Genomic DNA, 24,640 nt, shown 5'->3' on the forward strand with positions numbered 1-24,640 from the left:
TAGGACTGGAAAAAGATCAGAGGAACATTTCACAGTGGGCAGTTGGGAAGTGGCAAGAGACAGTTGAGGTAGTGGTCTCTGTCTTAAGAGTTCCGTTTAAAAAAAAATCGTTATAAGCATGTTGGGGAGGATAGTAAGTCATTTACATAGATAATTTGTTGTGTAGAAAAGGCATTGGGACTTGTCTGCCCTCCAAGATATTGTGGTGTATTGGATTGTTTTGATAAGGGGTGCATGGTTGGAAAGGATATGCAAGTGGTGAGGGCTAAAAGCAAGGAAATACTCAGAAGTGAAATTGTTATTCGAGACTATCGGGTCATCAACCTGAAATGTTTACTGTGTTTTTTCTCTCTCTCCACAGATGCAGCCTGACCTGCTGAGTATTTCCAACATTTTCTGTTTTTATAGTGCTGTTCGAGTTTATTTCTGGTTTGTATTTACATTGGACAGAGAAACAACAAGTAATCTTAGCATAGGGGATGGACTGGTGTTGTCAATCAGACCTCATTGAAACCAAGTTAGCAGCTTAGACGCAGCTTGCAAAGATTTGATGCTTGTTCTTGGCTGATTGGTAAAATTACTTTATTTTTGCACAATATAAGGGTGGTGATAGCATGCTTGGCTGCAGAAGCCCCTTGTGAGCCACTAAATCTCAATGTCTTCTGAAAGCGAGGCCTATGTTAAGAATTTCCTAAATGGATCCTGCCTTGAGCGAAAGCGCAACACTATTGGAAACTGGCACCATTAGCTTCCTGACCAGCAGATAAGCCATTTCTGCTCTGAAGTTTTTGCTAATTGCTAACAGCATTTACCCCTCTGATCTGTTCCCCAGATAGTGGGAGGGACTGCATCGGGGCTTGGAGAACCTATACTGGGGAACAGGACAGTCGTTAGCAGGCAGGCACAGTGACCGATAAAGCTGATCATGTTTTCTGGATCACGAGAAGCATAGCACAGACACCCTTGAGTCCCTTACTGATATTTCTTTGAGAGATTAACAAAAAAATACAGGATAACTGACAAAGCTCAACAATAGTGTATAGTTAGCAGTTCCTTTAATGTTTGCCAGCTGGAACACCTATCTTCACAAAAACATGCAAAATGATGTAGCTCCTGGATACATTTTCTTAAACCTCAATTGTTCTTTGGTCACACTATGATCAAAATTAGTTTTATTGATTTTATACAGGAGAACCTGAAAAAATGGCTTTTGGGTAACCCTGGAGACTTTCTGTGAAGTGTTATCATTGAGGAATTTCAATGGGTATTTGCTGTTATTATTACTCCTTTGTGCATTACTACAGTGGGGAAACGTCAAAGTTGTTCCACTTGCCTCCCCTCTATGGGGCAATTGCCCCATATTCCCATCCCCAACTGGATGGCAGCATCTCTGGGCATCATAACCTTGGTACGGTGCAAGACTTGAGGTGTGAGGTTTTGGGACAAAGCTCAATTGTTAAATGTTGGAATTCAAAAATCCACTAAATTCTGGTGCCGTAGAGTAAGGGTATCAAGCACACTCCATTATGTTCAACAATACAGCAAATTAAAGGCAGGTTAGTTACCACACAAAAGAAATCAAGTTTATCACTAACTTTGACTTTTTCTGCAGTTTCTGGGGCAGCTAGCATTTTGTAACCTTGACTCATGATTTTCCCCAAAAAATTGTAATACCATTGCAGCATTGTTGGGTACAATGTAGAAAATGTACTTTTATCTATTTGGCTGAAGCAGTGCAGTTTGATTCATGTCAAAGAAAATGCATAGATCAATTTATTCCTCTTAACCCAAAAAGTGTGCTTTTCATTATTGAAACAAAATATTCTGATCTGTTCGACTATAAACATTTTACTACTTTTTGTTTGTTTTATTGTCTCATTCTGCACTTTTTCACCTCTTTCGGTTCTCTCCACCAGTCCTTATCTGCACCCCATGATAAAATGGCTGCTGAAATTCTTGAGGGAAAGTATTGAGACATGGTTATCTAATAGTAGGATAAACGCACAGTCTAGCAGTGTTTGCTTTTTGAATTTGTACTTGCTTTGAGATGTGTTATTCACTGAAATTCTTAAAATCAGAGTGGTTGTCATGCGATTTTGACCCTTTCCTTTTCCAAAAGGAATATTATTAGTGAGACTTGAAATTCCTGCCTGCATTCCTGAATAACCACCTGGTTTAGCAGAAAAAAATAAGGTGGGAAAATCATGGCATCATTTGATGTAAACAAATATTGTATGTTCATTAATAACAATTTGTCCTTTTAACAAATTTGAAAGGTCAATTAAAAAGATGATGCCTACTTGTGTGTGTGTGTGTATTTAATTGAATACAGATGGACTGTTCTTAATAACTAGAAGCAGATGTGACAATCACTTGCTGAATCATAGTATTGAATCATATTTAATTAGCAGATTAGTGTAGTTGCAGTTGATGCAAAATAAAAAGGCAATTTTATATTACAATTCCAGGTGAATTGCTCACCCCCTTTATCTGAGCAATCACACTTTAAGCTTGGTCTCTTGGGGTAGAAGCATATAATTTGCTATCAATGGTGTTGCTAAATGTGAAAGACTAATAACTGCGTACTGCCAATTAGCAACCTTACTTTGTTGTTTAGTTTTGCTACACTTGCTTGGCATTGAACCTTGTTCTCCTGTCGTGCTGGTGATCATTGATTTACACTGGTTTTCCAGCTCCCGATATGTTACATTTAAAATCCTCGTCTTTAAAATCTTGTGATATCGCCTGACTTTGCCATTTTGTGCATGCCTTTGGTTCATACAATTGTTTGATTTTATTTTAACTTGGTCCATTCCCACTGTTGAACTCTTGTTAAAACTTGTCTCTTTAACCAACTCTTCATAACGTTGCCTTTGACCATTCTTAAGCTCTCTCTTGATTTTTGGATTCATTCGTAGCTGAGCATCTTGCTTGGTATCAACTGGTAATGTAACCTGACACACTCTTGTCTATGTGGCTCACTTTTATGCTGTGTGTATGAACTGGTTGCTGGGAGATGTTCAGAGTTTCCTGGTACAGGCTTTGAATTATTTCCTTCACCATTTGCTTGTTAGGAAAGTACCTCCAGGCCAAGGACCCCAATGCCGCGCGGGAGTCCCGCTGTTCTTCCTCTGCTGCCAATCACACCACGCACCCCTACCTACCTCCGATCTCATATCGCACCTTCAACCCCTCTCCTCCCTGACTCTCGTCCCATCCTGTTACCCCCTTCTGACTCTGTGCTTGGTCCCAGCTGCAACCTCTACAGTGTCTTCACCGTCCTCTCTGACCCTTCCCTTTCTGATGCTGAGCAGAGGCCTCACCTTTGTACCCCTGCGCCCGCACCTCAACGAATTCTGGACCCACCGTGATCTCGACTTTTTCTTCCACTGCCTCCGCCTCCAGACCTATTTCTTTGGTAAGGAGTCCTCACCCCTTATTGACCCTTTCTCCCATCTCCAACACTCCTCTTCCTCTTAGACACCCCCTTCTGGCCTTTTACCCTTTCCCAACCTTTTCATTGCCAATGCGACATCTCCACTCTCCTCACCCACTCCAACCTCGCCCCCTCTGAATGAGCAGCGCTACACTCACTGCACCAATCCAAACCTCATCATCAAACCTGCAGACAGCAGCGGTGATGTTGTGGTCTGGCGGACTGATCTCTACTTTGCAGAGGCCAGACAACAGCGCTCGGACATCACCTCATACCTATCCCTGGACTATGAACCCCACCAGTGACATTTAGGCCATTGTCTTCCATACCATTACAAATCTCCCCTCCAGAGCCTCCAACCTGATGAGTCCTTCTCTTTCCCTCCCCCCACGTGACCGCTATCACCCAGTTTCTTTCCCCTCCCCCACCTGTTCCATCTGCCCATCACCCACACACTCCTTCACCAGGTCCCCTCCCCCCACTGTCCCCATCTGGCCACCTCCCTTATTTGGTTCCTCTTCACCCTCCTTTCCTGTCAAATTCCATCACCTGCAGCCCTTTGTTGGGTCTACTTATCACCTCTCGGCCTCTGTCACTATCTCTACCTTCCCCTGCCTGATTCCATCTGCCAATCAACCCCTCCTCACCTAGATCCACCCATCAACTGTCAGCTCTTGCTCAACCCTTTTCCCTCACCCCTTTCTACTGGCTACCGCTCTCAGTCTAGCTGAAGGGTCTCGACCCGAAACGTCAATGTCCATTTCCCTCCACAGACGCTGTCCGACCCGCTGAGTTCCTCCAGCAGCTTGTTTTTTTAACCACCTAGTCTTCACTTGTATGCTACTGATGGTGATTCACCTGAGGGGCATGCAGTTAATTGGAGCACCAGTCTGCCAGCCTATGATGTATTTCTGTTAGGTACGTTTCATGTATAGCAGTGAAATAGGAAGGCTACTTCCAGCAGGCTTTATAGATGTCGGTGAAATCATGCCTCCATTCTGTTGGCAAGGCATGGGCATGTACTTGTGATTGGCAAGTGGCAGTAGAGGGTTACTGAGGAGCTAAGTCCACCTTTATCAGAATTAACAGTCAGCTTGAGTTAGTCTCTTGTATTAGCACGTGGAAGATTTTTAATTTTTTTTGTTGATAAATTCCCCATGAAATATTGAAGTGGGTTGAAAATCAAAAAGCTGCAGATGCTGGAAAACTGAAACAAAAACAATATGCTGGAAATACTCAGCAGGTCAGACAGCATCTGTAGATTAACCAAGTTGGTACAGTACAGAAAGGGGCCATTAAGCTCATCAGGTCTATGCTGGCTCCCCACAGCAAACACATCAATTCCATTCCCTTATTATTTCCCTGTGAGCCATTCTGTCATGTTCACCAACTACCCTCTGACTTCCCTGCTACACACACAAACTGTGGTAGTTCATAATAGCCAATTAACCTACCAACCAGCATGCTTTTGGGATGTGGGGGGGAAATCCACGTGGTCACGGGAAATGTGTAAACTTCATGCAGACAGCAGGTCAGGATTGAACTGTGTCGCTGGAGCTGTAAGGCAGTGGCACCAACTGCTGCGCTGCTGTGGATCACCCCCTGGTAGGTGTGGCTGCCACTCTTGTGTTCAACCCTTGGTTTGTTCTAAATTAACTGATTTTTGGCTATGGTGCTGCAGTTGGCCACAGCACCTTGATTCAAAATTAACTAACCATTGATGGGTGCAGCCTATTTATAAACATTCCTTTTTCTCTCCACCCCTCCCTCTCCGCAACTCGATGCGCTTGTTTTCTTGCTTTTCCAGTTCTGATGAAGGACCCTTGAACCAAAACGTCGACTCTTTGTTCTGTTCCACACTGATGCTGCTTCAAGCACTTTCGGTTTATGTTTCAAATTTCCAGCAACAGCAGTTCTTTTTGCTCCCATTCCTGATTGCTACTCTTGGTTCCTGATAGAAAATTATGTATCTGTGGAGGACTGAATTGGGCTGGGTTGTGATGTTGGCAGGAGTTGTATATCTTGATTTTTGGTATATTTATGAAGGATGGTTATGTAGATAAGGTAGCCTTGGGATGCCACTTTTGTTGGAAAAAAAAGTGACAAATGATCTTGCTTTTGGGACTGGAAAGGTCAAGGTTGAAAAGTGTGTGTGATTTTCCACATAATTCTTTATATTTGACACTTTACCGTGACTGATACCAGTTAGATATCCTGGCTTGATAGCAATGGTAGAGTAAAGGTCACAAGTTCCACGCTTGCTCGTTCATACTTTCATAATTTCCTGCAATATGATGATGCTAAACCCCAAGTATGAAATGGCTTAATTACCACTTTCTGATTTCCTTTGTTTTCTTTTATTCTCTACAATCTTAATATCTTGCTCTGTAGATATTGGCTTTTCATTTTAGTTTAACATTTTTTTGCAATTTATAATGTAAGCGCATACAAAAAAAATTGCAATATACGAATGAATTCATTTTCCTGTTCACATTTAAAAGATGTTGGTATTTTGAGAAGTAACTGGTGTGCTGAATATTCAATGGCCTGCACTATAAACACTTGGATCTAATTGGGAGTACTTGATGCTTGGATTAGGAATTCTAAATGACGGAAGTGGCTAATTCTAAATGACGGAAGATTTAGCCCAGTGGTATTCACTCGCAGGAGTAATGAATGGATCCATTTGATCCTTTGGAATTTGCTTATAATGGAAACATTTAAGTGAATGGAAGTGATTTGGTCCTTTGGAATTCAGTGACAATGGGAAAGGATTTGGTCCATTGGAGTTTGTCAAATAATGAAACTGCTTGGAAAATGATATAACCCACTAAACTCCTTTGCTCCAAACCATTTTTCGACCAGGGTTTGGGCATATTTGATGTTTTAGTAGCATGTCCTTGGTGAAGTGTGGCTACTCATTTGTTAGAGACATTGACTACGTCACCTAAATTTTACTCTGTTGTTCTGGCCCAAGATTGTCTGTAGGGAAAGATGCTGTGGAAAAGATGTTTACCTGAGGAGCTAATTTATGCCCTAATTTTCAGTTGCTGAATGTCTGGTATACTCTGGTCTTTACAATGCACTTCAAAAATAATATTTTAACAGCTGCCTGTTACTATTTTGTCAATTACCACAGAGTCGCACACATTTTTCATTTGAATATGGGGTGTGACTTCTGTGGTCGCATTTTACTGTTTGTAATGAACCTGAACATTGTAGCATTTTCTTTGGGAAACAGGCTTCACAGAATATTTACAACACAGGAGGAGGCCATTTGGTCCATTGAATCTATGCTGTTTGAAAAAGAGATAACCAGCCTAATCTCAGCTTCCTGTGCTATAGTTCTGCAGGTCTTGGCTCATGAAGTACTTGTACCAATACATTTTTTTTTAATGAGAAGAGGTTTTCTGCCTCTACCTCCCTTGGTTTAGGAAGCGAATGAAAAGCATACTCCTCATCTCTCCTCTAATCCTTTTGACCAATTACTTTAAATCTATACCACATGGTTTTTGATGCTACTTGGGACAATGAATCCTTCCTCTCTTCTGTGCCCTTTATAATTTGTATTTGGTTAAGTTTCTACTTGTTCCAAGAAAACAACCCTAGCTAATCCAATCTTTCCTCATGGCTGAAATTTTCCAGTCTTGGCAACATCTTTATAAATCTCTTCTTGGTGCAATCACACTTTTTCTGGTAATGTGGTGACTAGAACTCTGTAACTGGCTTAAGTAGTGTTGCATACAGTTCCAGCATAACCTTCCCGCTCTAGTAATCTATCTTCCCCCAATAAAGCATCCTGTGCACCTTTTTGGACCATTCTACCTTTTTAAGGATCTGTGCATTTTACTCAAGGTTCCTTCACGTGACTCAATATCCTCCCATTTATTGTTTATTCCCTCGTCTTGTTGCCCATCCCTAAATCCATCACGTCACTTCCTAGGTTAAATTTCAGTTAGCATTTTTCTGACCAGATTAAGAACATAATCATAAGCCTGCTCTGCCATTCAATAAGATCATGGCTGATCTGGCCGTGGACTCAGACCCACCTACCTGCCTTTTCCCCATCAACCCTTAATTCCCCTACTATGCAAAAATCTATCTAACTGTGTCTTAAATATATTTAATGAGGTAGCCTCTACTGTTTCTCTGGGTAGGGAATTCCACAGATTCACTACTCTCTGGGGAAAAGCAGTTTCTCCTCATCACCATCCTAAATCTATTTCCCTGAATCGTGAGGTTATGTCTCCTAGTTCTAGTCTCATCTACCAGTGGAACCAACGTTCCTGCCTCTATTTTATCTATCCTTTTCATAATTTAATATGTTTCTATAATATGAGTTCCAGCGAGTATAGTCCCAGGCGACTCGATCTCTCCTCACAGACTAACCCCCTCATCTCCGGAATCAACCTGGTGAACCTCCTCTGCATCGTCTCCAAAGCCAAGTCTTCAGTTCTGGTCTCCGAGTAAGGAGACCAGAACTGCGCGCAGCACTCCAGGTGCAGCCTCACCAGTACCCTGTACAGTTGGAGCATAACCTCCCTGCTCTTAAATTCAATCCCTCTAGCAATGAAGGCCAACATATCATTTGTCTTCTTGATAACCCATTGCACCTGCAAACCAACCTTTTGGGTTCATGCACAAGCACTCCCAAGTCCTTCTGCACAACAGCATGCTGCAATCTTTCACCATTTAAATAATCTGATCTTCTATTTTTCCTTCCAAAGTGGATGGCCTCACATTTTACCAACATTGTACTCCATCGGCCAGACCCTTGCCCACTCACTTAACCTATCTATATCTCTCTGTAGACTCTCCACATCCTCTGCACAATTTGCTTTTCCACTCAATTTCGTGTCATCAGCAAACTTAGATACGCTACAGTCGGTCCCCTCTTCCAAATTGTTAACGTATATCGTGAACAGTTGTGGGCCCAGCACCGATCTCTGCGGCACCCTGCTCACTACTGATTGCCAACCAGAGAAACACCCATTTATCCCAGCTCCCTACCTTCTATTAGTTAACCAATCTTCTATCCATGCTAATACCTTAGCCCGACTCCATACATCCTTATCTTATAAGCCTTTTTTGCGGTACCTTATCAAACGCCTTCTGGAAATCCAAACATACAACATTCACCTGTTCCCCTCTATCCATTGTGCTCATATCCTCAAAGCACTCCAGTAAGTTTGTTAAACAGGACCTGCCCTTCCTGAATCCATGCTGTGTCTGCCTGATGGAACCACTTCTATCCAGATGCCTTGCTATTTCTTTCTTAATGATAGCTTCAAGCATTTTCCTGACTACAGACGTTAAGCTAACAGACCTATAGTTACCTGCCTTTTGCCTACATCCATTTGTAAACTGTGGCGTGACAGTTGCTGTCTTCCAATCCGCCGGGACCTGCCCAGAGTTCAGGGAATTTCGGTAAATTATCACAAATGCCTCCACTATAACTTCTGCCATTTCTTTCAGTACCCTGGGGTGCATCCCATCAGGACCAGGGGACTCGTCTATCTTTAGGTCCACTAGTTTGCTCATCACTATTTCTTTAGTGATTGCAATTGTATTGAGGTCCTGGCCTCCCATCGCATCCATAATATCTCTCTTTGGCATGTCAAATGTGTTCTCCACCGTGAAGACCAACACAAAATAGTTGTTCAAGGCCTCGGCCATTTCCACATAACCCAATATTAATTCCCCCTTCTCATCTTCCAAGGGACCTACGTTCACTTTAGCCACCCTTTTCTGCTTTACATAATTATAAACTTTTACTGTCTGTTTTTATATTTTGTGCTAGTTTTCTTTCATAATCTATCTTCCCTTTCTTTATTGCTTGCTTAGTTGTTCTTTTGTTGCTTTTTAAAAATTTTCCCAATCTTCCAGTTTCTCGCTACTCTTGGTGACTTTGTGTGCATGAGCTTTTAGCTTGATGCCTTCTTTTATTTCCTTAGTTATCCAAAGCTGGCTCTCCCCACTCTTACTGTCCTTGCTTTTAACTGGAATATACTTTTGTTGAGCGCCGTGAAAAATCTCTTTCAAAGGCTTCCACTGTTCTTCAACTCTCCCACCATATAGCATGTGTTTCCAGTCTACACTAGCCAGCTCTTCCCTCATCCCATTGTAGTCTCCCTTGTTTAGGCATAATACACTAGTTTTAGATCAAACTGTTGCACCCTCCATTTGTATGAGAGATTCAATCATACTACGATCACACTTTCCATGAGGATCCCTAACTACAAGGTCATTAATTTTACCTGTCTCATTGCACAGGACCAGATCTAAGACAGCATTTTCCCTTGTAGCTTCTCAAAATCTTCTTGCTTTCTAAATATTTCCTCCACATTATCGATCACACCGCCAATTTTTATGTCATCTGAAATCTTCTTTATCCTGCCCTCTACGCTTGGGTCTAAATCGTATTGATATTACAAAAATCAAGGCACTGAATCCCATAGAACCCCACTGGTAACAGCCTTCTAGTCACAAAACACCCGTTAACCATTATTGTTTGCTTCCTCCCTCTGAACCAGTTTTGGATCCAATTTATTATTCTACCTTGGATCTCATTGGCTTTTACTTTTTAAAGCGCAGGGACTCCCTGGTGCAGCAGAGAGATTTTAGACTAACTTGTAGAAATTCCCATTTTTGTGAGTATATTTTCTAACTTAAAGGTCTGAGAAGAATGTTTGATTTTTTTTGTATGGGCTTCCAGAAATTGAGTAGTTTGTTGTTATTTAAAGCAAAATGCCTGTGACAATTCAGTGTATATTGTTGAACATGTCAAAGGACAGGACATTGCTTTTTGAGCACCACTCTCCACCAATCAATGTCCAATAAATATCTACAAGTTGGATTATCATACTTTTTGAGGAAGGAGAAAATACACAACATTTGCCAACTGTATATATCCCTTGTAGTGCACTGTGGTTATATTTAAAGCCTACTGGCCCCTGTGTGTGAGAGAGAGAGAGAGAGAGAAACTCACTGATGCATATAAGATGATGGGCTTTACATGCAACACCTTCAAGACAAAAGTCCTCAGCCAACCTCCCCTGGCTGTACAACACTGCTCTCTGACAATAAAGGTTCATGGTGAGATCCTGAAAAACATGGGCCACTTCTAATATCTCAGGTGCTACCTCAGGGACTGTAGACATTGATGATGAAATGTGCTAGAACAATCTTTGGTCAATTGAGGAAAAGGATATTTTACGATCAAGACCTCAAACCTGGCACAGAACTCATGGTCTAGTGAACAGCAGTAATCCCTGCCTTCCTACATGCTTCTGAAACCTGTGCTACCTGCAGCAGGAACCCAAGGCAGTGGAAAGGTATCACCAACATTGTCTCTGCAAAATCTCCCATATTCACTGGAAAAATAAATGAGTTAACCTCTGTGTCCTCTCTCAGGCCAGCATTCCCTGCATTGAGGACCTAGTTACACTCAGTCAGCTTCATTGGTCAGGCCACATTGTTCACGTGCTCAAAACAGAAACTCTATTCCAAGGTCTGTCGTGGGAAGAAATTACCAGGTAGACGAAAAGATTTGAGGATGTGTTCAAAGCTGTCTTGAAAAGCTCAATAACTCTTGGAAATCCCTGACCCATGATTGCTCAAAATGGAGAAAAAGCATTCAGCATGCTGTTAAGAATTTAGAGTTCATGCATTGGGAGCACATGGAACTTCTGCATAAGTGGCAGAAGGAGTGCACCACCTTACAAATTACCCACCCCCCTGCTTTGTTTGGCACCTCCTATCCTGTCTGCGGGTCCCACGTTAGCCTCATCAGCCACCTCAAGGCCTGCAAAACTGGAATTGAAACAGGTCATCCTCGATCCCAAGGAACTGCTAAAGAAGGAGTGATGTGTGTAATTAGGAACATGGAACTTTTGCATGCTAAAGTAACTCCAGAATGTAATCTTTGCACAGACTAAATTATCAATATGTGAATGTTTTCTTGTGATGTGAAATGATGTTGGCAACAGCTCCAAAGTAGTTAAATTACTAGATTAGTAATTGAGAGGCCCTGACTACTGATTTGAAGATGAGACTTCACATCCTACTGCAATAGCTGAGCAATTTAAAATCTGTTAATTAAGTTAAATCTGGAATAAAATAAAAACTAGTGACCATAAAATTACCAGGTCCTCCCTGTGGAGGAGGAAATCTGCCATCCTTGCCTGAATCTAGTTGACAACATAGCCTGGTAGCAGCATCACTGAGATGCTGCATCCTGAAGGACAAAGTGGCTATAATGCTTTTGCACTAGGTGGTGAAGGAACCAACATGATGAGCAGTGACCCCTGTGCCCTAACAATTGCAGACACATTTTTATATCACATCAAGAGTGAACTTTGGCATAGCCCTGTCTTCACACAAAGTTCATCCTCCATGTTGTGTGGCACTGCTATCGTGCTAAAGGGGTAGATTCAGAACATATCCAGCAACACAAAACTGGGCATCCCTGAGCTACTGGGCCATCAGCAGCAGTGGTGGAATCGACTTCCACCTGTAGCTCCTGGTCTAGTATTTCACTAACTCTGCCAGTACGTCAAACCAACCCTAGTTCAGTCAGTGCTATGGAAGAGTACAGCAGGAGCAGCACAAGGCACATCTTTCGGGTGGGGGGGGCGGGTGGTGAAGAAGGGGAATAAAAGTACCCACCTGCTGCATTTACAACAAAGGACAATGTGGGTTAAACAGTGAAAGCAACATGTCATGGAGCTAAACAATACTGCAGTCAATAGATCAAACCTGTCCAGTCAAGTTGCACCTGGTCATGAATAGCTGTATACAATTAAATGGCTCGAGGTGAGGGTTAAAAAAAAGTAACTCCATTTTACAGAGCCCAACATGTGTGCCAAAGAGAACACTTGAAGCATTTATAGAAACCTTAAGCCAGGACTACCAAGTGCATGATTCATCTCTCCCTCCTCCTGAGGTCCTCTCTGTTGCAGAAGCTTGTCTTGAGCCAATTCATTTCATTTCATGTGATGTCAGAGAATGGCTGGAAAACAGCTCGGGCTTTGAGCTTTTCTGACTCCTCAGCCTCCAGCCACGTTATTACAGTATACTTACGGTATAACTGCAATGTTGGCATAGACCTATCAATGTAGAAAATTGTCCAGGTATGTTCTGGCTATGAAAAGCAGGACAAATACAATCTAGCTAATTACCAGTTGATCAATTTAATTTTAATCATGGGAGGGATGTTATCAAATAGCATTTACTCAACCAATAACATGCTCAATTTGGATTCTGACAGGTTTGCTGAGCTCCTGGCATCATTACAGCCCTTGGTCCAAATGTAGCACAAGGTGAGTTCCAGGCTGAGACAAGAAAGATTTGTGTTTGAATGATTGCAGCTCTAGTAAAATTGAAGTCAGTGGGAGTTGGTGGGGGAAGGGGTATCCATCACAAATAAAGATGGTTGTGATTGTTGTGATATCTCAATCCCAGGACATTACTGCAAGAGTTCCTCGGGGCAATGACCTAATCTAAACCTTGTTGAGCTGTTTTAATCAATGGCCTTTCCTCTGTGTCAGAAACTGGCATTCCACTTTCAACTCCTCAGATAAGAAAGCATTTGGTGGCTGCGTGCACCAAGACCTGTGCATCATTTCAGGTGTGAGACAATGTGGTGCAAACATTATTTGCCACTTAAGTGCCAGACAATAACCACCTTCAGCAAGGGTGTCTAACAGTCTTCTCTTGACTTCATTCAGTACATCATTGAGTACCCTACGGTGAACATCCTGGAGGTCATGTTGACCAGAAACTCAATTGGGCAGCCACGTAAATACTGTAGCTACCAGAGTTGGTTAGGGGCTGGCTTTCCTGCATTGATTAATTCACCTCCTAACTCCCTGAAGCCTTTCTACAATTTAGAAAGCACAAGTCAGGAGTGATGGTACATTGGGTGATGCAACAGTGCAGCTCCAGGAACCTGACTCCGTGTGGAGTTCCTGTGATTTTGTAACATCGCCCAAAGGTGAGTTGGTAGGTTAATTGACTGCTGTAAATTGTCCCCTGGTGCAGGTTAATGGCAAAAAAAAACAGGAGTTGATGGATGTGTGAGAGAGAATAAAGTTGCTGGGGAAACAGGGAAATAAGTATAGAGGGAATGGCACTGATGGGATTGCTTCCCTGGGAGCCATTGTGGACTTGATGGCCCTAATGGCTGCCGCCTCTGTTCTCAGTGTATGTACTATTCACTTGCCTGGATGAGTATGGCTCCAGTAACTGTCAAAAAGCTTTATCAGCTGGGAATTGGCACCCCATCCATCACACACTTTTCTCTCTCTACTCACCATGCCTGCAATGTCCACCATCTGCAAAATGTACTGTAGTACTGAGCAAAATTGAGGGCTATGAGTAACCCTAGTAATTTCTAAGGTAGGGACATGTTCGGCACAGCTTTGTGGGCCGAAGGGCCTGAATTGCGCTGTAGGTTTTCTATGTTTCTAACTTATTAGGCTGCTTTGACAACCCCTGCAATCTCAAGGGGCAAGGGTAATATGTGCATGGAAATGCCATCATCTGGAGGTCCCCTCCCAGTCCTGACTTGAAACGATATTGCCGTTCTGTCGTCTAAAATGCTGAACTCTCTATCTAACTGTACAGAGACAGCACCTTCACCATGTGAATTGCAGTGGGTTCAGAAAGCAGCTGACTAACAATTTTGGCAATTGGGGGTTAATGGTAAGTGCTGACCTTGCCATTACCCACATACTATAAAGTCTAGAATATCCAGTGTATGTCATTTGAGCCAGAAAAAAATTAACATTCATTGCCAAGTAAATTCAAAAATATGATTAAGTAAACATGGGCAACCACAAATGTATTGAATTTCAATTTTATGTAAAATAGTGCAATGCTTATCAAAAGTAAACATCTGTGTGGTAACCTACCAAACTACAATCAATATTGCTTCAGATGAGGAAGTTTCCATGTTAACACTTTTTTTTGATAAAGGACAACTTAAGTAAGGTGACATTATGCAATGGGCCCTATTTGCTCCTCAGATAGATGTAAAAGGTGATATACCACTATTGGAAGAATACCAAGGGGCTCTCTTGGTGTTCCAACCAATATTTAACCATTACCATTTTCCGAACAAAATCAATTTTAACGACTAATTACACTGCGGTTTGTAACTTTGTAATTTTAGCTGCAGCATTTCTCCACGTCCACAATAATGACAACACTTAGTGTTTAACTGCTTGTGAATCTCTTTTGGACATCCTGAGCGAGTGAAAGATACTAAAGGTGTTTCTTTATTGTCTGACATTGGTGTATATGCTTGATTTCTATCCTGGGTTGCTCAATAGTGACCAGACACTCTGCAAACCCCCCTTTCTAACCCCCCCCAATCTCCTCTCCTTTCCTTTCCTGAAAAAGATACCCCTGAGGCAAGTTATCGTCTTGCTGTAGCTGTCTTAACCTACTATGACTTATGGGATTGAACCTTTTCCATTCTCTCAGGCAGGTTGTATTGAAGAAATAATTGCTAAGGCATGTGGAAATGAATGTTGTCATCCACTTCTGATAATGTAACCATTGATGATTATGCCAGGCATTGGTGGTGTGAGTAAAAGAGCAAAGAATGGTTTTATTGCATTGTTTAGGATGTCCAAAGGTAGAATCAGTTGCCTTTTTTAAATACTTCAGAACACCTTATTTGTATCCTCTTGGCAATCCTGCTCTTTGCACAGAATATGTATTTAGATAATGATTTCTGTAATGTGCAGACACAAAGCTGATTTGCGCATCAGTCTATATGCTGGTAAAATTGCCCTTGCATGTTTTGGGTTTGACCAAGCCTGGATCCATAACTGAGCACTAAATCCAGCTCTGTCTTATTTCCAGAATTGTAGATGGAATTTTTCATGATTATTCATGAATATTTTCAATATTTTTCTGATTATTCTGACTTTTTGAGATGAGACAAATTTACTGATGTAAAGAAAGAGTGCAATATTGGAGACATGAGAGACTGTAGATGCTGGAAACTGGAGCAAAAAACAAACTGCTGGAGGAACTCGGTGGGTCAAGCTGCATCTGTGGGGGGGAGGGGAAAAGAAGGAATTGTCAATGTTTCAGGTCGAGATCCAATATCCTGGACTTCAAGCAAAATGAGCATATTGCAAAATTGGCTTCAGTCACTCCCAATAAAATCCAAAGATGATTAACTGATCTCTCTTGGTTGGTCAAGGTTGCAAGTAACAAAGCCATGCAGATTAGATAATTCTGATTATGTTCCCGGAGTCTGTGCATAACTAGCTGGTATGAATGGCACCGTAATTTGAGATTTTTGACTATCGGCTCCAGCAACCCAGGTTCGATCCTGACCTCAAATGCTGTCTGCACAGAATTTGCTCTTTGCTCCAGTGACTGTGTGAGTTTCCTCTGGGTGCTCTGCATTCCCTCCACATCTGAACTGTGTGCTGATAGGCTAAATGGCAACTGTAAATGGGTGTATGTAAGTGGGGAAAGAACCAAAAGGGAATTGATGGACATGAGGGAGAATACTGTTAATGGGGTTGCTCTGCTGGGAGCCAGCATGGACGGGATGAGTTGAATGGTCTCTCTTTGTCATGGTAAGTAAGCAATGACGTGGCATTAAAAGTGCTGGAATTGGTCTTTGCGTCTCAAGATGGAGAAAAGTCACTCAACAGAGTACAGTTGGAAATTGTACATATTGAGTGAGAACAGGATTGAAATTCTGTGAAGCCTTCTCTGCCACGTTGCCGACCAATACTCATTTAGTTTTCCATGTGAAGAATTGTTGCTGAGGTGATTTGAAGTGTACCTCTGAAACTATCCCTGAATGGGGGTGTGTCTTATGGAGGTGGAGCCAGGGGAGGCAATTTCAAGTGGACTTTTAACACTGTATGCACTTTGGTGTTGAGGTGGAACTTGCCTGTCAGTTAGCTTTAGGACGCTGAGTTTGAAAATTATGTAAAATTTTATGGTTGGATCAGGAGGTCTTTTGTTGAAATGATTGTGGAATGGTTTGGTTAAGTGGAACTCTGTTGGCATTAAATATATTGAGTTTTCTGAATCCAGATTAAAACAATGCAAGTCTCTGTTAAAGCAAACACAAAATAATGCATTACGTAATTACATTACATTTAAACCTCGTTGTAATCATTTTCAGCAATTTTGTAGGCAAACCCAGTTGCTGGAGCTGTATGAGAAGGTGCCCATGTATGTTGCTGAGTAAATTTCTTGGCATATTTTGTCAGGCCAACTTTCTAAGTCTAGTACTCTACATTTTCGAATGTATGTTGAAGTATCTCAATATTTTGTTTTGTCAGCTCAACAACTGAATTCAGGAAGTAACTTTAATTTTAAAAATTAAATTCTCATCCTTGCAAACTATCATAGCTTTTTGAGGAGTGGCAACATAAGTATACTCATTTGGAGTGTTCTGCACAAACACATTTGATGTAATTTCTTTGGCAGGTATGAGAGATTGAGACTCTTAATTTTTTGATTATAGCTTTATTAGAGGAAATGATACTTAAAAACAGTGCATGCAAACCTTGGATACAGTTCCTGAGCTTAGTTACAGACTGGCCAATCTATTTTTCCCTCACTTAACATTTTTTAACAACTTTGTACTTTTGTGACCTTTAGCCATACAGTCATTAGCTCTGTTTCAGAGACTTGCTGTGTAGGTATCCACAACCTTGACTTATAAGCGGCCTATCCAACTTAATCTGGGGAAAAGGTAATGCTGGTCCTTATATGGCTGTAAGACAGATTTATCTACCAGAAGGTCCAAACTACACAAAGAACAAACAGCTATTTTGCCAACTCCAGCTTGTACCAGCCACACAGGGGCCTTGAGGGTCTGAGCTGATCTGGACATGTTCCAGATAATGCCTGCTTCTGCAGACGCTGCCTCCTATTTGCAAAACAGGACCTTCAGCATAAACCCAGTCCCCTCTACGTGGCTTCTCCTGCGTGTTCAAGGTGAAAATCTGATTAATTTGACAAAAACTTGTGTTCTTGAACTAAGTATAGAAGAAATTGACAGGTGCTCTTTTTCCAGTATTTCTGTCCTTTTTTTTAAATTTTTCTGTCCTGAAGTCATCAAGTTCAAAGAATGGTTCTGCAGTACTAGCTCAAAGCTATTTTCCTCTGACATTCATGTGAATACATTTGCATTGGGGATCATTAGATAGAGGTGGGTGTTGTCATTGTTTACAAGGGTATCACTAGTTGAGGTAAGAAAGTCCAATGAAGAAAATTTGGAAATTCTATTCTGGTTGTGGCTCATTGAGGATGAATTGTGTTTCCATCTCACTTTTGATGATATTAGGCTTCCCAGGCTATTGAGAGCTTTTTGAAATCTAGTAATTATGTTCTTAAGTTCTTAAGGTCTTAAACTCAAGTTTTAAGACGGCTATAGATAAGGATAAGTATGGACCTTGCGGGGGAGTACCAAATTGGAGCAGGGCAAATTACAAGAGCATTAGGCAGAAACTAGGGAGAGTTAATTGTTTTTGGGCGAGTCCACATCTGACATGTGGAGGGTGTTTAAAGGCTAACTGCACAGAGTGCAGGACAGGGAGGTTCCAGTAAGAAGGAAGGGGAAGGATGGCTAGGTAAGGGAACTTTGGATGATGAGAGAGATGGTGAATTTAGTCAAGAAGAAAAAGGAAGCGCATAAAAGGTTTAAGAAGCTAAAATCAAATGGAGCACTTGAGGATTATAAAGAAGCTAGAAAAAAACTCAAGAGGGGAATTAGGAGAGCCAGGACCTTTAACAGTGTTGATGCACAGAGGGATCTTGGGGTCCAAGTCCATAGCTCCCTGAAAGTGACTGCACAGGTTACCTAAGAATATAAGAAATAGGAGCAGGAGTAGGCCAACTGGCCTGTCGAACCTGCTCCGCCATTCTTTAAGATCATGGCTGATCTGGCCATGGACTTGAGCTCCACCTACCTGCCTTTTCCCCATAACCCTTAATTCCCCTACTATGCAAAAGGTTGATAGGGTGGTAAAGAAGATGTATGGCATGCTTGCCTTTATTAGTCAAGGCATCGAGTTCAACAGTTGGGAAGTCGTGTTGCAGATTTATAAAACTCTAGTTAAGCCGCATCTGGAGTATTGCATTAGGTTCTGGTTGCCTCATTATAGGAAGGATATGGAGGCTTTGGAGAAGGTGCAGAAGAGGTTCACCAGGATGTTGCCTTGATTAGAGGGCATGTGCTATAAGGAGAAGTTGGACAAACTTGGGTTGTTTTTGCCAGAGCAGCAGAGCCTGAGGGGAGACCTGATAAAAGTTTATAAGATTATGAGAGACACAGATAGGGTAGACAGCTGGTACCTTTTTCCCAGGGTTGAAATAAATACTGGAGGCCATGCATTTGTGAGAGGGGGTGAGTTCAAAGGAGATGTGCAGGGCAAGTTTTTTTTACACAGAAAGTGGTGGATGCCTGGAATGCGCTGCCAGGGGTGACGGTGGAGGCAGATACGATAGAGGCTTTTAAGATGGTCTTAGATAGGCACATTAATGTGCAGAGAATGGAGGGATATGGACATTGTGAAGGCAGAAGGGATTAGTTTAGTTAGGATTTTATTACAAGTTTAATCAGTTCAGCAGAACATTTTGGGCCGAAGGGTCTGTTCCTGTGCTGTACTGTTCTATGTTTGAATTTGTAAGAAATGGGCAGATACCCCATGCAGAACACGACAGCAATGTGATAATAACCAGGTAATCTGTCTTACGTCAATTAGTGGCTAAATATTGGATAAGACACTGGGAGAATTTATTCCATACTTTAATTAGTGCTAAACGATCTTTTGCAACCACCTAAGAGAACAGATGGGACCTCTGATTTAACTTAGCAACTTTGCTTCCAAGGTCCTGCACTAGAGTGTCATGTAACTTAGATTTAGGTGCTCAGATCTCTTGGCTGAGTCTTGAGACCACAACCTTCAGACTCGAGAGATAACAATGCTACCCACGGTTAACACGGTGGCAGGTATTACTCAGTGAGTTGTAGGGTAGGTAATCCTGTAATGTTTTTCTTTGTGGCCCTTTGCACTCTGCTGTAAATAAAAGCAATTGAAAATAATCCAATTGAGCGTGGTGTGGTGAGCATCATCCTGGTGCTTAGAAGAGGCATCACTCTACCAAACTGTTGTTTTGCATATATCATCCTTATTGCAAAGAGTTTCCTATCGCAGTAGTGGTGTCAAGTAAAAGCCAAATTAAAGAACAGGTAATTTCAAATAGCAAGTGAAAAATTGGAGGCTAAGTTCTCTGTTCCTGCCCTTGTATTGAGATGAAGGAGCACATGATAGATTTGTTGAAAACTAGATACCAGGTCATGAAGACCAAAGAGGAAATTGTTGTTTTGCAGGCAATATCTACAAGTATTGACGTAGAAGCAATAAGACTTGCAATGTATTTGCTTTTGTCAGTAAATTGGTAACAATGTTAATTTTGAAGGTAGATGGGCTGGAGTACAAAAAAGAATGTGCTTGGATCAGGACTTTACATTGAATTTTGTCTGGGTCAGGGAATGCAAAAAATCAATGTAAACAGAAAGTGATTTGACAAAATATAATTTGGTCCTTGAAACTGGATGTGCATTTTGAAGTTGACTGCTCATGTTTTGAATTTGTGAACAGAGCCCACTGGAGTTGTGAAGGTATGTTAGTTTCTCAGAGTCCCTGAGGCTGAATTTCAATTTGGACAGTGTTATTCCAAAACATGTGATCTCCCTATGGACACAGACTTGTGCACTGACCAGAACTGTGTGGCAGGGGACAACTCTGAATTTGAACTAAACTGTTTATTCAAGTTCTGACACTTTTTGCTTTTTTTAAATTAACTTTGTGTATTAGATTTGATAAATGTGCATTATCATGTCATTTGGAAGCAGAATTTGTCACTTTTGTTGCACAACTGCCAATTAGTTTTTATCACTTGTGTCGTGCCAAAGTGAATAAATAACTTGCATTCATGTAAGACATAATACCTTTCAAATAATCAAAGGTACTTCAAGTAACCTACTCCTTGAAGGGAAGTGACACACTGGTGAAAGTGACCAGCTGTTTTTGTATGCAGCAAAATACCTCCTGGTATCAGGCTGCATCATTCCTTAAGTGGTTTATTGGTGCTGGTTGAGGGAGAGCTTCCTATTCCTCATATGGAATTTGTACGTCATTTAAATCTACTCTGTCAAGAAGAAAGCACTCCTGCACTGTATTTAAAAAAAAACCTGTCCCAGAATGAAGGCTGAACCCATAACCTGATGGTAAGATGAGAATGGTATTGGTTTATTATTGTCACTTGTACCGAGGTACAGTGGAACAACTTGTCTTACAAACCGATCTTACAGGTCAATTCATTACACAGTGCAGTTATTTCACGTTAGTACAGAGTGCATTGATGTAGTACAGGTAAAAAAAATAACAGTACAGAGTAAAGTGTCACAGCTACAGAGAAAGTGCAGTGCAATAAAGTGCAAGGTCACAACAAGGTAGATCGTGAGGTCATAGGTCATAGTCCATCTCATTGTATAAGGGAACTGTTCAATAGTCTTATCACAGTGGGGTAGAAGCTGTCCTTAAGTCTGGTGGTACGTGTCCTCAGGCACCTGTATCTTCTACCCGATGGAAGAGTAGAGAAGAGAGAATGTCCCGGGTGGGTGGGGTCTTTGATTATGCTGGCTGCTTCACCAAGGCAACGAGAGGTAAAGACAGAGTCCAGGGAGGGGAGACTGGTGTCCGTGATGCGCTGGGCTATGTCCACAACTCTCTGCAGCTTCTTGCGGTCTTGGGCAGAGCAGTTGCCATACCAAGCCGTGATACATCCAGATAGGATGCTTCCTATGGTGCATTGGTAAAAGTTGGTGAGAGTCAAAGGGGACAAACCAAATTTCTCTAGCCTCCTGAGGAAGTAGAGGCGCTGGTGAGCTTTCTTGGCCATGGCATCCATGTGGTTTGTCCAGGACAGGTTGTTGGTGATGTTCACTCCCAGGAACTTGAAGCTGTCAACCCTCTTGACCTCAGCACCATTGATGTAGACAGGTGTATGTACACTGCCCCCTTTCCTGAAGTCAATGACCAGCTCTTTAGTTTTGTGCATTAAGGTTCCAAATATTTTTTTTAAATCATGTTTTTATGTTGAATCTCGCCTCCCAATGAATGAGAGGCTTTTAAATTCCTCTTTCCCTTCCCCCACCCCAACTTTGAGCATCACAAAGGAAAATATGCAAAATGCTTTATCTCTCCATTTTTTTTTCTTGTGGCAATGTATCTATTGCTGGATGAGCAACGTGCTCATGAATCAATGTCAATGTACATCTGCAATAAGTCACTAAATTGCAAATTAGCAGGGCTCTGCATAGCTTTGTAAACCAAGTAATCAAGGTGATGCATTGATATTGTAAAGGGAGAGCCTAAGTAAAGGTAAACCCAGAAGTGGTTTAAGTGATGTAAAGTTGTTGGGTTTTAAAAGTATGTGAACTGGGAGGGAGGCAGGATCTGAGAGAGCTCATTGGTCAAATTCACTTATAACAACCCAGAAGGAGACCATTCTGCCCATTAGGTCCACACTGGCTCCTCAGGGAGCAATCCCAACAGTCCATTTTCTTCCCTCCTCCCCTTTATTTCCCTGTTGTCCCCCCCCCCCCACCCCCACGCAACCTCTCACATATGCCCATCGATCACCCTTTGATTCTCTTTGCTATTAATTACCACTAAGGGGTAATTTACAGTAGCCAGTTAACTTACCAGCCCATCTTTGGAAGATGGGAAACAACTGGAACATCCAGAGGAAACCCACTCTGTCATGGGAAGAACATAGAATGTTCCAGCACAGTATCCTGCTCTAAGATCTATCCATTTTATCCAACCCTTCTCTCCCACATAGCTCTCCATTTTTCTATTATTCATGTGGCTATCTAAGAGTCTCTTAAATGTCCCTAATGTATCTGCCTCCACCACCTCTAACCTTTGACATCCTCCCTATACCTTCCTCCAATCCCCTTAAAATTATGACCCCTCATGTTAGGCATTGTCGCCCTGGGAAAAAGTCTCTGACTGTCCACTCGATCTATGCCTCTTATCATCTTGTACACCTCTATCAAGTCACCTCTCATCCTCCTCCTCTCCAAAGGGAAAAGCCCTAGCCCGCTCAACCTGCCTTCATAAAACATGCTCTCCAATCCGGGCAGCATCCTGGTAAATCTCCTCTGTACCCTCTCTAAAGCTTTCACATCCTTCCTATAATGAGACGACCAGAACCGAACACAACACTCCAAGTGTGGTCTAACCAGAGTTCTATAGAGCTGCGACATTACCACGCGGCTGTTGAACTCAATACCCCGACTAATGAAGGCCAGCACACCATACGCCTTCTTAACAACCCTATCAACCTGCTTGGCAACCTTGAGTGATCTATGGACGTGGACCCCAAGATCCCTCTGTTCCTCCACACTGCTAAGAGTCCTGCCGTTAACCTTGTATTCTGCCTTCAAATTCAATCTTCCAAAGTGTATCACTTCACACTTTCCAAGTTGAACTTCATCTGCCACTTCTCAGACCAGCTCTTCATTCCTATCCATGTCCTGTTGTAACCTACAGCAACCTTCTACACTATCCACAACACTGCCAACTTTCGTGTCATCTGCAAACTTACGAACCCACCCTTCCACATCCTCATCCAAGTTATTTATAAAAATCACAAAGAGCAGGGGTCCCAGAACAGATCCTTGCGGAACACCACTGGTCACCGACCTCCAGGCAGAATATGCTCCATCTACCACCGCCCTCTGTCTTCTATGGGCGAGCCAATTCTGAATCCACACAGCCAAATTTCACTGGATTCCATGCCTCCTGACTTTTTGAATGAGCCTTCCATAAGAAACCTTATCAAATGCCTTACTGAAATCCATGTACACCACATCCACTGCTCTACTTTCACCAATGTCCTTTGTCACATCCTCAAAGAATTCAATCAGGCTTGTGAGGCGTGACCTGCCCCTCACAAAGCTATGCTGACTGGCCCTAATTAGCTTGTGCTTCTCCAAATGCCCATAAATTCTGTCTCTAAGAATCTTCTTCAGTAATTTGCCCACCACTGAAGTAAGACTCACTGGTCTGTAATTCCCAGGGTTATCCCTACTCCCTTTCTTGAACAAAGGAACAACATTTGCCACCATCCAATCATCTGGCACTACTCCTGTGGCCAGTGAGGATGCAAAGATCATTGCCCAAAGCGCAGCAATCTCTTCCCTTCCCATAATAACCTTGGAGAAATCCCATCCAGCCCCAGTGAATTATCTATCCTGATGTTTTTCAAAAGTTCCAGCACATCCTCTTTCCTCACGTCGACATGCCCTAGCGTATCAGCCTGTTGTACGCCATCCTCACAAACGTCAAGGTCTCTCACTGGTGAATACTGAAGCAAAGTATTCATTAAGGACCTCCCCTACCTCTTCCGACTCCAGGCACATGTTTCCTCTTTTATCCCTGATCGGTCCTATTCTCATTCTAGTCATCCTCCTATTCTTCACATATGTGTAGAAAGCCTTGGGGTTTTCCTTAATCCTACTCGCCAAGGCCTTCTCATGCCCCCTTCTTGCTCTCCTAAGTCCATTCTTAAGCTCCCTCCTGGCTAGCTTGTAACCCTCAACAGCCCTGTTTGATCCTTACTTTCTAAACCTTGGGTAAGCTTCTTTCTTCCTCTTGACAAGATATTCTATGTCTCTTGTCAACCGTGGTTCCTTCACTCTCCCATTCTTACCCTGCCTCAATGGGACATACCTATCCAGAACCCCATGCAAGTACTCCTGAAGCAACCTCCACATTTCCATTGTGCACTTCCCCAAGAACACCTATTGCCGATTTATGCTCCCAAGTTCCTGCCTAATAGCATCATAATTCCCCCTCCCCCAATTAAATACTTTCCCATATCGTCTGCTCCTATCCCTCTCCAAGGCTACGTCACTGTCTCCAAAATGCTCTCCCACCGAGAGATCTGAAACTTGATCAGGCTCATTGCCTAGTACCAGGTCCAGTATGGCCTCTCCTCGAGTTGGCCTGTCCACATACCGTGTCAGGAATCCTTCCTGGACACTCCTAACAAACTCTGCCCCATCTATCCCCTTTACGCCAAGGAGGTGCTAATCAATATTAGGGAAGTTGAAATCACTCATGACAGCAACCCTGTTGT

General features: G+C 42.3%; 1 protein-coding gene across 6 annotated transcripts in view; it reads left to right on the forward strand.

Moving 5' to 3' along the window:
• ikzf4 (IKAROS family zinc finger 4) overlaps window positions 1-24,640 on the forward strand; it is a 120,981-nt gene that overhangs the window by 6,072 nt on the left and 90,269 nt on the right. The gene's annotated exons all lie outside the window — the stretch shown is intronic.

The sequence above is a fragment of the Pristis pectinata genome, chromosome X (assembly GCF_009764475.1).
Source record: "Pristis pectinata isolate sPriPec2 chromosome X, sPriPec2.1.pri, whole genome shotgun sequence".
Lineage (NCBI taxonomy): Eukaryota > Metazoa > Chordata > Chondrichthyes > Rhinopristiformes > Pristidae > Pristis > Pristis pectinata.